Source organism: Alnus glutinosa, chromosome 4 (genome assembly GCF_958979055.1).
Source record: "Alnus glutinosa chromosome 4, dhAlnGlut1.1, whole genome shotgun sequence".
NCBI lineage: Eukaryota > Viridiplantae > Streptophyta > Magnoliopsida > Fagales > Betulaceae > Alnus > Alnus glutinosa.
This window is the reverse complement of record NC_084889.1, coordinates 4921227-4938017: the sequence shown is the minus strand read 5'-3', so window position 1 is coordinate 4938017 and position 16791 is coordinate 4921227. Positions and strand designations below refer to the sequence as shown.

The 16791-nt window shown below is 33.3% G+C and overlaps 1 non-coding gene across 1 annotated transcript; it reads left to right on the top strand.

Annotated features, from left to right (window-relative positions):
- The first annotated feature begins 7970 nt into the window (after positions 1–7970).
- On the top strand, positions 7971–8042 carry TRNAQ-UUG (transfer RNA glutamine (anticodon UUG)). The gene has a single exon. It is a non-coding gene; the product is annotated as a tRNA-Gln (tRNA).
- Positions 8043–16791: the final 8749 nt, after the last annotated feature.

The window sequence follows — 16791 nt, the reverse complement described above, 5'->3', positions numbered from 1 at the left end:
AGCTACTAACAATAACACATAAAATCACAAAATAAACATATAATTTTACCTTCATCATTGCGGAAGTCCGCTTGACAGCCTTGACTTGTGGTTGGGGTACTTGAGAATTAACATGTCTTGTATCAAGAGATATGACACTTGAAGATGTAGATGAAGAACCACCATACTCCATAAAAAGATAGAGCAATTTATCACGAACATGACAATACTCTCTAGAATTATTAACTCCATAAAGCCTCGAATAATAGAAATTTACAAGTTGAAGCTTGTAACGAGAATCCAACACAGCTGGAAGAGCCAACAATACACTAAATTTTGACCAATATTTCTCAAATTTAGAGAGCATTTTTTTGTGTTGCCATTAATCTCTTATTTTCATCTTCGCTCTTAACTTCTTCCTTCAAGGTTACATAAATGTCAAAAATCACAGGAAAATAGAGGTTGGCTATGGGATACTTGATACCAGAAAACTCACATGTAGCATGGCAAAAGGAAGCCAAAAAACAACATATATGAGTCGCTTTTTCCCACTCAAGTGCAGTAAGGCAATGCTTATAGTTTGAATCAATCATCTTTAAATAACTAAAAGCACTCCGATAATGAATAGCAGTCTCAAGCATAAGATATGTAGAATTCCATATGGTTGGCACATCTTGTTTTAGCCCATTTCTACTATCCAATGACATTTTATTCACAGCATGAAGGAAATTTTGTTTTCTCATTTGTGATCCTTTAACATACTTCACACTGTCATGGATCTTTTGGAGAGCACTATCAATCTCTTTCAAACCATCTTGAACTATCAAATTAAGAATGTGTGCACAACAACGAATGTGAAAAAACTTGCATTCACAAAGAATAGTTTTCTTTATGTTCAATTGATTTCTTAATAAACCAACACAAACATCATTGGAAGAAGTATTATCCAATGTTATACTAAAAACCTTGGTCTCAATCCCTCACTCTTCTAGCATATTATACGTCTTTTCACACAAAGATATACCATTATGTGGTGGGGGCATGAATGAAAAGTTTAACACCCTTTTAGTTAAGACCCAATTCTTGTCAATAAAATGTGCTGTGAGACACATATATCCATCATTATAGTCAAAGAAGTCAACAAATCAGATGTTAAACAAATCCTATCAGGACAACCATTCAACATAAATTTAACCTTTTGCTTCTCCCTTATATGCAAATTTTTTAAATCAGCCTTAAGGGTATTCCTAGAGATAAGAGGTGCATCAGGATGCAAGTATTTTATCATCTCTCTCATGCCCTCGTACTCAACAAATCGAAAAGGCAAATCATGTTTAATGACCAAAACAACCAACAGTTCTCTAAATTTTTTGGGACAAAATTTAGAGGTACTTACAGACAGAGATCCCTGACTTCTAGATAAGAGTATCTGCCCAACATCACGAGTGTTGTCTATGTAACGCTTCAAATTTCTAGTTCCATAAGTACTTGGAGCCAAGTATACAGTACCACACAACTTGCATTTTGCCTTTAACTTCTCACCCTCCTTACCACGAATGACATCAAAATGTTCCCAAACGGTTGAAGTCCTCCTACACTTGTGGCCTTTTTTCTCTTTCTCCACACAAACAGAGTCATCTTCTTCTTCTATTGTAGTCAATTCAACCACATCATCCTCAAAGTCTCTATCAATATCATCACAAAGTACTTCATTACTCATCTGCACATATCATTATTAGTAAATTAGTTCTTCAATCCAAATTAGATAGTATATAAAATCTAGCTCACGGAGACAACTTGAAACTTAAAAGGCTAATAATCTTACCTGCTCAAGCTGCTCTTGATCTTGATTTATGATTGGACACAATAGATGAGCTGTGTATGCTAGTTTGTTTGTCTATAAAAGCTACATAGATTATAAAAGAGTATTAGCAATTAGCTCTATTATAGCAGCAACAAATTCTATGAGATACGAAATATTAGCTAGATGACAAAGCAATATCCAACCAAGAATAATAAACAAAAGAAGGAAAATAACAAGACTAGAGCTTCATGATCACAAGTTTTCATACATCCCCAATCACATTTTCATTTCTTCCGGCTCTAGCATGGTTTAAGAATATTAATTAAATAATGAAATAAATCTATTCTTATCAACTTAAACTTTTGAAATGATTGATGATTTAACACGTAAGAGATCAATCAACCATCTAATTAATCTCCTTGTTCTAGTTCTTGGTCGAGGCCTCAAGGGCCTTGAGGCAGAACCATCCCAATCCTAACCAAATTGTACTCATCCAGGATGTTTAACAATATGACTGCAAATGGTCCTAGAACTTCCTGATCTGCTCATAAGCAATGGAGGGTAAATCACGGATTCAATCTTGCTCAAATGTGCTGAGTTATTTACCCATAATCAGAACTACAGTTAGATGGAATAATGATTAAATGTTGTATTGGCCCCAATAAGAAAAAAGCATAAACAAATTAATAAAATATTTTCTGTGAAATTTAAAATAATTTCATTAAGCTTTAAATCACAATGTTATCCTATTCATCGTGGTCACGGCACAATGTAACAAATTAACAATTAAGACTGGATTTACACAATTAACACTATCTTTCTTTTCTTTTCTTTTCTTTTTTTGAGCAATCACTATTCATCATGCATTTAACCAACTCGAATTTCATAGGACAACTAAACGGGCCATCGAAGTATAAGAGCATTCCTAACGAGCTCATCATATGCCATTTTTCGGTAAAATTTGCCGAGCTCTCTCAAAATGATAAGAAGCAAGAAGGAAGTGGCAAAAACCAATCATCAAAATCAAATGTCAAACCCAAATACCCAAATACAAACACTTGAGAGAGATACAAACTGAACTGTCTTTATGGTTGGAACATAATGCAGTACTAAAAGCGTAAAAGACGATCTGCTTAGCAGATTCTCACCCTTATGCAACATTCAAGAAAAGTTATAAAAAATATTCAAGGCAAATTTTGCAGGGAAAATTAACTTTTTTCCCCTGAAGACTGAAGCTACATATGGGGGCAAGATGCACACGATTACTAGTCAGATTCCTTGACAAATTAACCACGAAAGAGATTCAACAAACTCCCTAGCACCTGAAATCTATAGAGATGCCAGTTGAACTTCAATACTCTTCAATTTCGTCTTCCTTCTGGTTCCTTTCCAGCTTTCCTTCTGGTTTCACTCGAAAGTGCGGGCGACGGGCGTGCGGGCCGGTGCGGCTAACGGGCTAGGGTTCCTTTCCTTCTGGTTTCTTTCTTTCGAGTTTCGAGTGAATTCAATTGACACCATTTCTAGATTTTTTATTCTACTGATTAAGTGATTCTAGTTCTAGTTTTTTTTTTTTTTAATAACCGGGTTATAATCGGGTTGACCCGATTGTGACCCGAACCCGATTATGTTAAACCCAAACCCTATTTTCCTGTGTCGTGTTTGTACCGAGTTTGAAGGTCATGTCAAAAATTACCAATCCTAATTTTTTGGGCCTTATGATGAGCATTGAACAGCCAAAATTCCAATCAGAATTTAAATGGACAACAATTTTGCATCTCTTAAAAAGAGAAAAATAATTTTTAAATAAAATTATAATATTAATATTAATATTAAAATATTTAGTATATACATATATGTTTAAAATATAATGTCTCACTTAAACTTTAAAATGCATCCAGCCGGCAATGCCATTAATATATATATATATATAACAGCAATAGAGAACAAGGAAATTTAAAAAAAAAAAAAAAAAAAAAAAAAAAAAGAAGCAACAAAAGATCGTAATCCCAAAGACAGTTAAAAAAAAAAAAAATTCTTAAGTCATAACAAAACAATATAAAAATATCTACGTGGAATTGAAGTAGGGTTGAAGAACTTCCTGTGCATGGTTGGCTTGAACTGCGCGCAGGCATCATATATGCCATCATGCATATATATGATATATCGAACTTCATCGTTGCAAAAATATGTCTTCTAGTGTACCAAACACATCATCCAGCTTTTCAGGTGCTTGAAGCGGTTGATTAATTATCCTCGATCGATCCTAACATGATCAGTAGGCAGTTGAGAAGAAGATGATTGCTTTGCTGCTTGAAGATTAATCAAAGCTTCAAAGTACTGCTTGTCAATCCTTTCCCTAGCCTCCTTGAAAGTCATATTTTCCACTTTCATGAATTCATCGTTAGAAACAGCGTGAATATTGGTGAAATATTCATTCATGACCATTCCCTGATGATATTTAATTTATAGTCATCATAGAAGGTGAGTGAATCTTTCCCTGTTAATGTAGCCATGTAGGTGTCGTAGCCTCAGAATAATTTACATACGCCTCCAATGAATTCGGTTCAGGTTCAGGTTCAATATTGAAGGTTGAATTACCTTCACATTGATCAACTGGCACTCTGTCATCAGTTTTTTGGGCCTCTATATTCTCTCCATTATTATCCTTCTTTTTCCTTGATTTTTCATAAATCTTACACAGCACCCACTCATCCAACTGCAGAAAACAAAATTTAGACAAAAAGGGGAAATATTGGAGCAAGGAAAGTAGGAAACATATGAGTGTTTACGTTTAGCTACTACTAAAACGCCTGCCCTTTCATTTTTATTTTTTATTTTTTATTTTTTTTTTTTAAAAAAAATCTTTATTTATAACTTTTGATCTTTCATCACTTTTGTAATTAGGGTATCCATCTTTAAAAAGTGTCAATGTAGAGTATTAATCTTTCAATTATTTTCAATTTTAACCCTCAATTGAAATTTTCCGTTAAATTCTATAAAAAAAAATACCCCTATGTTTTTTTTAAAAGAAAATTTATAAAAAAAAAAATATTCAAAGATTTAGGCATGGGTATTTTTACAAATTTCATTAAATTCTGACAAACACCTAAATCCTTGCAATTTTTCTCCTTATAAAAAAATAATAAAAAAAAAGAAAAAAAAAAAAAGAAAAAAGAAAGAGGTATTTTGAGAGTTAATTTGATGAAAAATTCTAACGAATAATTGAAATTGAAAAAAATTGAACTATGGTTACCCTCAATTGACACTTTTTAAATATGGATACCTTAATTGCAAAAGTGATAAAAGATCAGAAATTATAAGTGAAATTCTCCTTCTTCTTCTTCTTCTTTGTCTTTTTTTTATTATTATTATTTTTTTTATTATTTTAAGATTGATTCCACTATATATCATTGGATTACATTTCAGTTTGTTTATTTATTCTTTCCCGGCCTTAGTATGAATTGCTATGGATATCTATATAGGGCATAGTTTGATTTTCCCGATTCGATCACCGTACCCAAACTATCGGAAATTTTCCTCCCTTAAATACGTAGTAGATAGATCTTGATTTGGTCACTTTGCTTACAACGATATGATAAAGAAGATAAGAACAAATTAATTAAAATCTGTGTAAAATTAATGTACAAGTGTAGATACATTAAAAAATATAAATATATTATTATTAATTATGACTTGCCAACTAATATATAAGTGTCATGATGTGATTATGAGATCCCCACGACATGGCCATAGGACTGCCATTATCTTGCCGAAGGTTATATATATGCATGTGTGTACCACGGCGATATATAAGCATGCAATATTAAATATGCTATGATTCTTATAATTTCTCTAAAATTTAATTTGAGATTATCAAATTTTAAAGGATTCAGACCCTTTTTTAGCATGGAAAATGTTACATATTAAAGATATGACATTTTATCAAGGAAAAAAAAAAAACCATTTCAAAAAACTTTTTCTTCACTTTTGAAGAAATGTTTTTTCTTTATTAAACAAAACCATAGTTTTTTGCTCAAAATTTTTATACGATATAAATTATAAGAATCTAATAAAAATATATTTAATTTTCATTATTAATATGTCACATTTTCAATATGTAGCATTTTTCATGACGTTCGAAATATAAAACGGCCTAAATTTACATAATTTGAGAGTCTCAAATTTAAAACAAAAATAAAAAAATTGTAAGAGATTCTGATCCGATTCTTAAAACATTTACTGCTTATGATTGAAGCTAATTAATATATTATTAACTTCTCTTCCGGTAATGTCAACACTTCAATACGATCTAAATATTTGGATATATATCAAGATGTTTTAATGGTGTAATTTACAAAGCCATTAACTGAATTCGTACCTTCATGCCATTTACACCCTTTTTATTTGGAGGAGCAATCTTTTCATATAATCTGTAATAGTGCATTTTTCAATCAGTTTTGTTTCCTGTTGGATGCTGAAGTTGACGACCATTGAATCACAACCTTCACGGACCAACCATTCGGGCTTCTGGCTCAGCGGGACCCTCTATGCGTTGCCTTCGTCGAAGTCCATCCCTACCAAGTTTATTCTCAATTTCTCTTGGACTGGAGGCTTGCTTTAGATATAGATGATAAATCATTTTGTTAGTGCACTTTGCACATGCATTATCCTTTTTTTCTCTCCTCCTCTATTTATGTTGTGTACAATAGGGGAGAACAGAGTATTTTTTTTTTTTTTTTTTTTTTTTTTTTCGAATATAAATTTGTCTGTTTACATTGCAGACTTGTACCAAGGAGACTTGGCCAAGAAGATTTCGTGAAGTCTAAGGATCATGCCGAGATCGTTAAAGGCAAGCATACCAAGCGCCAAAGGCCCTCTCCATCTCTACCCTATTCTTCTTCATTGACTTGTAGCTCATCAAGCGGTTCAATTTCCATGTGTTTTCTTTGCATAATCAGTCTCCAGGATTGGCGGCATCAAAAGCATCTCTGTCCAGTTTTAAGAAGGACCTGAAGCTAAGGGAAAGAGTCATAGTAGGGACCGGACATCACATTATTCTCTAGCTAAGGAATAGCAGCATCGACACACATAGCTTGTCTTACATGCAATGCTGAAATTTCGAAGTGAAACCTGACAGTTCCTGTCTTCCATACCTTCGACTATTATATGAATGTTTAATTATAAACATAGACATAGATTTTCATAAAGGACCAGTATATGCGTATATTATTATATTCCCTAATAACAAGGACATCCAATGAGCTTCCCGACGACGACGAGCTTCATGTTCGAGGGGATGGTCGAAAAGCGGCAAAGACCTATCCTAGTCGATTTCTAACCCGTTGAAGTCCAGTCACTCCTCCACGTCGCCGCTGAGCTAGACAACTCGGAGGAGATGATGAACCTGTTAGAGAGAACGGGACGCCATTGAAAAAGCTCAAGCTTCTCCGGCCGAATGACACGAAAGCATAAAACTATTTCTAAACGTAAAATAGACGAAGAGAGGAGGATGGCTATGAGGAGGGACACGTGTTCCATGTTCATATCTTACGGTTTGGGGAGGCCTAAAGTGTTTTGATGAATTTTTTTGAACAAAACGGTACCGTTTAAATGAGGGCATTTTTGTCCACCTTTATCCAAAAAAGGCATGTGCGCGGCACGTAGGGTCACTTCCGTCTATTTGGTCGGCACAATTGGACGGAAGGGCAATTGCAAATTTCTGTAACTTTCTTGAGTGCAATTGATGTAATCAAAATATTAATACTAGAATTACAAATTGGTGTAAATATCACGGAGGTAAATTGTAGTTTTTTCTTAATTAATTACTGGAATTTGTAGGTGCCTAGATCGATTTAGACTTCCTGATCCGCGGGAACTGCTTTTCCGCTTACTGCATTAATTATATGGTGCCGTCCGTATGAGAACTCTATCACTTAATTAATTGCCAACTGTACGTACGTTGCAACTCTAAGGAAAAAAAAATTAAATTAAATAAATAAAATATTTGGGCAACCTCAGGACCAAAAGTAGTACGAGTAATTATCATAATAATAATAATAATAATATAACACGTCAAGATTCGCAAAAATAATTGAAAACTAAAATGTAAATTACACGTTGGGCATAAGTCCCACCGATAAATATATGCTAGATAATAAATTAATTTAGAAGCTCTAATCAGGAATAGGGTTCTATGGTGTAGTGGTTAGCACTCTGGACTTTGAATCCAGCGACCTGGGTTCGACTCCCGGTAGGACCTTCATCGTTTTGTGTTTTTTTTTGTAAATATTAGTTTCAATTTTCGGTATGCTCATGCAACCCTCTTATTTATTACGCACACGTCATAAAGTCGTTTGATTTCTTCGATCCAGGAAGGAAACAACAAAAAGAAGGATAATGAAATCAGGAAAGGGCACAATTAAAGGGAAGTGGAATTTCATAATTTAAAAGAAAGAAGAAGAGCAAAATTTGACTCAGAGGGATTTTTTTTTTTTTTTTTTTTTTTTTTTTTTAAATGTTGAATATGCTCTAAAATATTTGGGTCCAAAGCAGGCTTCCAAATCTTGAAAAGGGTCCGCCATAGTAGGGGAAGGCAAAACCCGCCCAACCCAACAGTCAATTTGAGTCGGCTCAAACGTATAGATTTAGTACGAATAAAAATCAGCAGTATTATATGTTTTTATAATTCTGAGCAAACCATTTCGAAATGCAGTAATAAATTTTAAAATTTTTTAAATTTGACCCGTCCCATCCCGACTCAAATTCCTACAAGTACAATTTTTTCTCAAAAAACCCTAATCGCTTGACAGTTGACGCCCTTTTTCTCTTCTTCTCTAAAAATTTCTTCTTCCTTCCTAAATCCTAAAGCACCTACAAATCTCAACCGACCCTCTTCACACCATCCTCAGCTCTACTTGACTTGATCCATAACGTACCACCCGTGCCCAGCCTTATCTTTAGCCTTATCCCCTGTGTTGTTAACTCTGGATAATGTACCACTAATTGAGGTCCCTGATCATCATTAGAGGTGCAACTACCCTGTCTCCCACTTCAAAATGTTTTCCAAATTGTTTTTTAAAATACTTTTATAATTCTTTCAAAATTAACTTTTTATCCTCGCTTTTTTTTTTTTTTTTTTTTTTATAACTTCATCCCCACGTCTAAAATTACACGTTGCTCGTAAAGTCCCACCATGAATACGTAGTATATATGTACTGCATTTACAAATGCTTGTCAAGCATCGTGTTCTCTAGTGTTTAGCACTCTGGACTTTTATTCCTGCTGTCTGGGCTGGCCTCCCGCTAGGACCTTAATTACTTTTAATTTTTGGTATGTTCTTCAATATTTTTTTTTTTTTTTTTTTTTTTTTTAATGTAAGTATTCAACCCTCTTATTAGAGCACTTTCAATGGCTTATGTATATCTCAATCTAAAATAGTTAACCAAAATTCACTTTATATAGTTTAGCTAATGAGTTTTAATGATTATTTATTCTTAACTCTATATTATTTTTTTATTTTTTTTATTACTTTTTTCATTATCGTATTTTTTTACAGTCTTTTTTTTTTTTTTTAAATGGTCATATTTGTCAACAGTCGTTTTGTTAAAACGGTCATTTTTCTAACGCAATTTTTTTTACGGTCATTTTTTCTCAAACGACCATTTTTCTAACAGTTATATATTTTAACAGTCGTTTTGTTAAATCTATCATTTTCCTAATGCAATAATTTTTAAACGATCATTTTTCTAACGGTCATTAAGGGTTGATCCTATCATAATATCACGTTAAATGGGACTTCTATGTAATCAAAACTAGTTGACCTAAACCAATCAACTGCACTTGCAAAAAAGAAAAAAAATAAAAATAAAAAATCAATTGCTGCTGCATGGTGCGTTTGGGATTGCGATTTCGTAGACAATAAGTGAGATTTTAAACCAAATCGCAGAACATTGATCGTTTGGAAACTGCGTTTTTAAAAATTGCGATTTGAAAACACAGAAAATCTGCTTTTTCAAATCGCAGATAAGATGGTGCTTTTTTGAAAACGCAGAATTTTAAAGGTAAATTCGCGATTTTAAAGGCCAAACTACGATTTTGCCAAACGCTTAACTGCGTTTGTAAAAATCACTTTTTTCAAATCGCACATTTTAAAATCGTTATTTTAAATCGCACTTTTAGAAATCGCAAACCCAAACGAATCCGTAGAAGTAGAGGGAAAAGGAAGAAAAAAAGCGCAGAAGGTAGAGATAAACAATTAAAAAAAATAGATATATGATGTAGAGTTGCACTGTTTATAGATTTAAGAAAAATGTATTCTAGCTTTTGTTTACATAATTCAATGGAGTTTTTTTTAACCTTTTGTTTAGTTATTTTAGCCTAAAGTTACAAATAGTTAATCCATCGGAGAATGCTCTTAGTATATAGCAGTTAACTTCACATGTCACAGTCATTTGATTTATTCAACAATTTGATGCAGGAAGCTGGATAGAAATTTTATTTTAGTTTTATGAAACTTTTTTTAATTTTGTCTCAATTCACTAAAAACATCCGATCATAATTTCAAAAAACAAAAATTTTCAGTAAATTTTAAATATAATAAAGAATATATATTAGGGAAAATGCATAATAAAGAGACAAGTGGCTCATTAAAAAAAGTGGCAAATGACCTTTAAGTTAAAAACAACTAAATTTATATAAATGTATGTTGTGGCCTTTTTGGTAAATATATATGGATATAGATATATTTGGGATAATTGTAGATCACATGGTTGTCAGAGCACACGGAATGATTATCTATTATTTGGTTAAATTACTATATACTTTATGTTTTAATTTTTGTAAAATTCTTACTTTTGGATGAGGTACTCATGTGCCACCGTGCCACCCTTGCATGTGTACCCACGTGAGAGCAACAAACTAATTAAGTAAATAAATGTTTCTTGCAAATTTTTACATAATTTTTACACAATTTTAATTATTTTTGTTTTTATGATCAACCATTAGATTTATTTTCCTAAATATTAAATAGTTGTTTTTAAAATAAAATTGTACAAAAGTTGTGTAAGAATTATTACTAAATTAAGTATCGTAACCTTCTTATCATTAAAATATTGAGAGTGTAATATGATATTTTCACATCCATTTCAGTTTCTTTTAACGTTCTTAATCACCAATGGTGAGATATTGACAGAGTTTTTGTAATTTCCATTAATTATGTTAAGTTTATGTGCTTTTGAAAGATGGTACATCGTAACTGCATGCATTTGAAGTTGAGATTTTGTGAAAAACAAAATTATTAAAGTTGTTTTATTATTATTATTATTTATTTATCAAAAAGACAAATTATAAATAATGAGAAATGATATCACATCACATCACATCACATCATACGTGGATATTGACACCCGCGCACCCCACTCTCTCCCTCCTTTCTCGGCGAAGATTGAATTGAACTTAACCGTGATTATCATTTACTACATTAGTTTTTATTATATTTAGAAAATTTTATTTTCTTGCAAAAATAAAAAGAAAAACAACATGGCTGGAATAATGGTTAGAGTTTTCTCCAACAACAGTCGAATTGATAGAGTTAGTGAAGTATTTACAGGATATAAAATCTAAATGAACACGAGCTACACGATTAGATGGGAGGCTTTACCATTCAACTTTGGGAAAAAAAAAAAAAAACACCCAATACACTCCTTATACACTCACCGTCTCACATAGAGTGGGACCCACACCACATGGACTTCACTTCATGTGAAAGAGTGGGTGTATAAAAAGTGTTTATCTAGTGTTTTTATATCACCTCCTTTCAGCTTTTGATGCCTTAAGGGATGCAGTTTTGCAAAGACAACTCTACATTGTCACAAAGCTTATAATAACAAATTTTGACAAATGAGTTAATGGCGATTTCCAATGTCAAATTCTCACAAAGTACAAGAACAAAAAAGAAACACAAGATCGGGTTGAGCCTTCAAATCAAACCATACAAGGAAAAAAAAAATAAATAAAAAAGGAAAAGAAAGCTGAATGATAAACGATGTTTAAGAACCATTCCAAACTCAACTCTTCTCCTCTCTATTTTTTTTAAAAACTATCACCCAACATCATTTCCCATCTAATCGTGTTCATTTAGATTTCATATTCGGGAAAAGCTTTACCAACTAATTTCAATCTGACTACTCCCAGAGAAAACTCAGACCATTATTCCAGTCATGGCGTTTTTCCTTTTTGACTTTGTTTTTATATTTCGTTTTAAATATTTTTAGTAATTTTTTTTTTTTATTGCAAGTGAAACATGTCACATTTTAATTGGTACTAATGTTGCACATTAACAGGATTCTGTCAACTTTTCTAACGGCAGTGACTAATTTGTTGTTTTTGCTAACCCTAGAGAGTAATTAATCACTTTTTAAAACTTAGGGAGCAATTTGTCAAAATTTCAGACCATAAGTACCAAAAATGCATTTATTCTAAAGTAAATAAATAAAACACAAATGTGTAATTATGAAATGTCATATATCATTAAGTCATATATTTACAATTGAAACTATCATATATACAACAGCCACGCATTAATCCTCTGGTGCCGTTTGCCCAACCACCCTCAATGGAGCCATCAACCTGAGACGTTTGCCCAACCACCTCCACCTAAGATGTCTGACCACGAAGCTATCCTTAAGATTATCCTGATTTCAGTAGGTGTTGTTTTGCACTCGAGGCTTCCAGATTCATCAACAACCGCCTCTTTCCTTAGTGATTGTTGCTAACCGCATCCACACTAAGGAATTTGCTACTTGCATCCACATATACAGATAGCGAGTGAGTGCATACAGTTATTATTCGCCTGCATTTTTACCTTTACTCAGGTTTTGGACTCTAACACAAACAAGGCAAAAAAGTTATTCTCAATAATTGCTATATTTATACATAATGAATAAGGCATTTTCAATTGGTTTCATGGAATTCAAATAAAACAAGAGCTTCAATGTTAACACGCAGTGTGTAAATAATTGAGGTTGACTTAGCGCCCAAGCATCTGTGAGATATAAATGGAGGGCATTAGGAGAGATAGATGATCGACTGGCTACTTCAAAGTTCGTCAAACAAAGCAATGATGAGGAGGATAATCCTCTTTATTCCTCTCTACCAATTGATCTTCATCTCAACTCCATGCAGGCGAGGAGACACAGTCCTCAACTCCCAGTCATCATCATCCTCCTGTGTCTCCTCCTCCCAGTCCTCTGATACCTCTACTACCGCTACAAGCACGCACCAATCCTCCGATGCCGTTTGCCCAACCACCCTCAATACCCACATGGAGCCATCAACCCGGGACGTTTGCCCAACCACCTCCATCCAAGACGCTTGACCATGAAGCTGTCCTTAGGATCATCCTGATTTCAATAATTGTAATCCTTTTATTGATTTGTCTTTTTTTCATTAGAGGTGCTTTATCTTCTTTGCTTAGTCTCTTGTTTAATGCCAATAAAATCCTTTTATTGTTAAATGTAACAATAAAATACCAAAATGACATTAAACAAGAGACTAAGCAAAGAAGATAAAGCACCTCTAATGAAAAAAAGACAAATCAATAAAAGGATTACAATTATTGAAATCAGGATGATCTTAAGGACAACTCCATGGTCAAACGTCTTGGGTGGAGGTGGTTGGGCAAACGTCCCGGGTTGATGGCTCCATTTGGGTATTGAGGGTGGTTGGGTAGACGACACTGAAGGATTAATGCGTGCTAGTGACGGGGGTAGAGGTATTAGAGGACTGGGAGGAGACACAAGAGGATGACGATAAGTGGGAGTTGAGGACCGTGTCTCCTCGCCTAGCATGGAGTTGAGATGAAGATTAGTAGGCAGATAGGAATAAAAAGGATTATCCTCCTCATCATTGCTCTGTTTGACGAATTGAAGTAGCCAGTCGATCATCTATCCCTCTTAATGCCCTCCCTTATATCTCGCGGATGTTTGGACGCTAAGTCAACCTCAATTACACACTGCGTGTTAACATTGAAACTCTTGTTTTATCTGAATTTCATGTAACCAATTGAAAATGTCACATTCATTAGGTATAAATACAGCAATTCTTGATAATGGCTTTTTTGCCTAGTTTGTGTTAGACTTCATAATCTGAGTAAGGATAAAAATGCGGGCGAATAATAATTGTACGCACCTACTTGCTATCCGTATATGCGGACGTGGATGCGGTTGACAAATTCCTTAGTGCGGATGTGGATGCGATTAGCAACAATCACTAAGGAAAGAGGCAGTTGTTGATGAATCTGGAAGCCTCATGTGCAACACAACACCAAGTGTCACTGCAAAGACAGAGGTTCGTAACCAACTCAGTAGTCATTACAAATCTGACCCAGGAAGTGCAAGTCCTAAAACAGTTAACTAATACCCATCGAGAGAATTCAACAATAATACAATATGCTACTGTTCCAGACTCAGGTCATTCCCACTAAAATTTACATCTCTAAACTCGACCAATTCTAGCCCACATTAACTACAACTATCCGTTAACTCAATTATTTGGGCAAAATCGAAAAAACCCATCTCTGGATTCAACCAAATCCAACTCAAAACCATTAAAAATCCTCTCTTGCCAAACCAAGTTAGGGTCGTCCAAATTACATCATCCTTGAAGTCGAACCAATATTCAGCACAAAACCATCCACACATCTTCAAACTATCTCGATTCATAAAAATTCTAAAAGGCTGTAATTTGCTATGAGAAACCACAATGCGAGAATGATAATTTAGAGCTAGGGAGAATGGGTCAGCAATAAAATCAAAAAAGAAAAATAACACTATCAAATTCCAGAGTCTAGACAAATCACAACCCAGTAATAAAAAATTATCAATACCAATTATCCCAATTATAATCAAAGATTAAAATTAAAAAAAAAAAAAAGAACCACCACTTACCTGTATCCTCTTCTACCCCTCCTCAAAGATTGTCCATAATTCACCAAATTCTGGACAGCAACCCACAAAACGAACCAGCTCCATGATTTTGCAACGCCACAGTACAGAATACAAAGTAATCCCAAACCAGAATGACCAAAAAAGCCCATGAACAATGAGAAATCTGCTGAGCAAATCGGTGCATACCCTCTTCAGCCTCTTTTCTCGATACCCTATCATCAAAATCTTCCATCATGAAATCGCACCTGAGCATAAGAGAGTGAGAAATATTTGAAAAAAGGGCGAACGATTTGAGAACGAAAAAACCCTAATCGAAGAGAGAGAGAGGGAGAAGTAGATGTATATTCCTCAAGGAAAAGGGGAGTGATTGTTGCACTTGACGTGCACAACAACTACACTCCCCCAACAGGCAGATTGGGTGGGAACCTGAAGTGCAACAATAACTGGTGTGTGGACCATCTCATGTGCCTTGCTGGAGTGTAGCTGGTATGCATTTGAAGTTTTTCTATCATTTCACACTACTTGTGCACAACAAATGCACAATCCCATAATATATTGGGGTGGAACCTATACATTAAATCTCACTCAATGTGTCTTGGGATTGTGCATTTATTGTGTATTAATAGTGCATGAATCATTTTCCTAATGGCTTTTATCTATTTTCACCTTTAGGCTAAAATAGTTAATAAATTTACTAAAAAATCACTCCATCTAATTATGCAAATTATATTTATGACATGCATCTCTTTTTTATTTGTTTCTTTTTCTTTCACTCTCTCTCTCCTCCTCTCTCACCAAAACTCATTTACGCCATAGGCCCATAGCAATATTGTAATATATCTCTGAATCTGTGAAATTGTATTTCAGAGTATGTCTATATGACAAAATCTATGTTTGTCATTTTAAGTTTACACTTATGCGAGCCACCTCAGATGAGAAATAATTTTGCTGACTTTATAGTAAATAATTATCAAAAAAAAAAAAAGACTTTCCGTTAAAAAAATATCTTAAAATTTAAAGAAAGAATTAAAAAAAAAAAGTAATATTTAAATGATATAGTGAAATAATAAATAATCGAATGTATGATACATTTTGAAACAAATTAATTAAAATAGATAAAGTAGGTTTTGGTTAGCCATTTTACATATAAAAATGTATAAACTATTGGGAATGCTTTTAAAGATTTGGCTATTAATTCTTTTAACGTTACATATGTGGATCTTTTTTTTTTTTTTTTTAATGTTGTTTAGGCTATATAAACGACACCAAACACTTTGTGCTATTTAATTAATGCCGCTTCTTAAACGGCATTAATGTAGTAATCAGAAATGAATTTCCTGCCGCTTAGGACGCACGTGGATCTATTTCTGTAAAAAATGACAGACTTAAGTAACGAAATGACTACATTGCAAAATTAGAAAATTTGGTTAGGGTGTATTGCAATTTTTTTCACTTTGAAAATAAGATTGAAAAAGTGGTGAAACATTGAAGGGTAAAGTGTAATTTTTCCTGATCTTATCATTGTTGTGTACAATGAGTTCATTACTTGATCATGGAAGAACGGAATTAATGAAACAATCAAACAAAATAAACATACTTTTACATAGCGACAAGTTATAAACAAATATTGAAAAAGATATCCAAAATTATTGGCTACAACATCAATAGATAGAATTAATTTTTTAAACACCTCATCACAATGCCTTGAAAACTACGATTAGGGCCAAGAACTATTTTTCCTTCCTTTTATTTTTGCAAAAAGAAATAAAATGAGTTTTCATCTTTCTACATGTGCTCTATTTTCTATAGTATATTATGCTTTGAAGAGACCTATACATTCTTATATGTATTTGAGATTGCATCAGCAAATATAGTTTTTGTCAATAGAAAATGTCTTATTTTTAAGCTCTTTCTAAAACATAATTTATTTATTTTTTTAGAACAAAAAAGTCAAAGAAATGTTTTTGAATTTTATTTATTTATATATCAAACCGACCCATCTTTTCATGGCACAGTTTTTTATGTACTAAAAATATTTTTTAAACTCTTTAACGCAATTCCAAA